Source organism: Sinocyclocheilus grahami, unplaced genomic scaffold (assembly GCF_001515645.1).
Source record: "Sinocyclocheilus grahami isolate Dianchi unplaced genomic scaffold, SAMN03320097.WGS_v1.1 scaffold1053.1, whole genome shotgun sequence".
Classification (NCBI taxonomy): Eukaryota; Metazoa; Chordata; class Actinopteri; order Cypriniformes; family Cyprinidae; genus Sinocyclocheilus; species Sinocyclocheilus grahami.
In genome coordinates this window covers 779,235-780,363 of record NW_015506232.1, presented here as the reverse complement: position 1 = coordinate 780,363, position 1,129 = coordinate 779,235, and the positions used below count along the sequence as shown (strand labels likewise).

The 1,129-nt window shown below is 42.7% G+C and overlaps 1 protein-coding gene across 1 annotated transcript in view; it reads left to right on the top strand.

Annotated features, from left to right (window-relative positions):
* The first annotated feature begins 282 nt into the window (after positions 1–282).
* The window catches only part of LOC107566174 (dnaJ homolog subfamily C member 13-like), a 55,077-nt gene continuing 54,230 nt past the window's right edge, over positions 283–1,129 (top strand). The window contains exon 1 of the mRNA XM_016251552.1: positions 283–514. The gene's annotated coding sequence lies outside the window, so the exon portion shown is untranslated. The remainder of the gene's footprint in view (positions 515–1,129) is intronic.

Below are 1,129 nucleotides of genomic sequence, written 5' to 3'. Positions count from 1 at the left end.
CTAAATCAAAATAAGGGTACAATAGTCACTACATATAAAACATACAAGTGTAATTAAAGGGCTGCACATACATATAATACATTCGTAAATTCAAATTTAACAGTTTTTTTTATTTTAAATAGATTTCATAAACAAATATACAATTTTTACAAAAAACAGAAAACACACAAAACAATAATATATACATCTTTTCTTGTTGAAATGTGTGAAGTAGTGTAAATCTGCGGATAGCTTTAGGGCTGGTTTAATTTGACATGTCTCTTTAACCCGCGGCTCCTCGCTGCACTTCCGGTCTGAGCTGTCAGCTGACTCGCGGTGTGCGCATGCGCAGAGCCCCGCTGGAGGCAGATGGCGGCGTCCCGAGTGCTGTGACTGAGGGAAGCGCTTTCGGTTCGGTTCTGGATCACTGAGCTGCAGCACCGCGCGGAACGGAGGCCGGCGGGCCGAGCGACGCAACCGAGCCGCTTCTGACAGCACAGATCCCGGTACAGCACAGCGGCGAGCTCCGTCTGAGGTGAGGCCAGCGCCGCTGACAGAGACTCCTCACACCGCTTCTTCAACACCTCACAACACTGCTTTAACACCTCAGAACACGACACATAACAGCACTGTCGAGTGTTTATGTATTAATTCGTGATGCGTGGCGTGTAGCTGGAGTCTCGATCATCAGTGTTCAGTGTTTAGTGTTCAGTGGAGCGCGAGAGAGGTCAGAGGTCAGCAGTGACCCTTACAAACTCTGATTTCTGGTCAGAATGATGATGATTGTTATTATTTCACAGTTATATGAGATCTACATGACATTTGAAATGCGTCTAACATCAGAAAAACGGTATATTTGCTGTACAATATCATCTTTCAGTAGATGCTGCGCAGGGGTTTGCACAGTTCTGTCCCTTGCACTTATTTTGGTCACACTTTATACAGTTTATATGAATATGGCATTGTAAATATTTGACAAGCAAATATTGTCATTGTTATAAAATTAAAAGTATCTTTTTGTACCGTTTATAATTGTTATATTTCGTATCTGCTGTGTGATATAGAAAGTAGTTAGTGATGTTCTGATTATTAATGAGTGTGTGAGAGTGTGTGAAGAGGAGCAGATCTAGCACTCGCTGTGAGAAGAGGA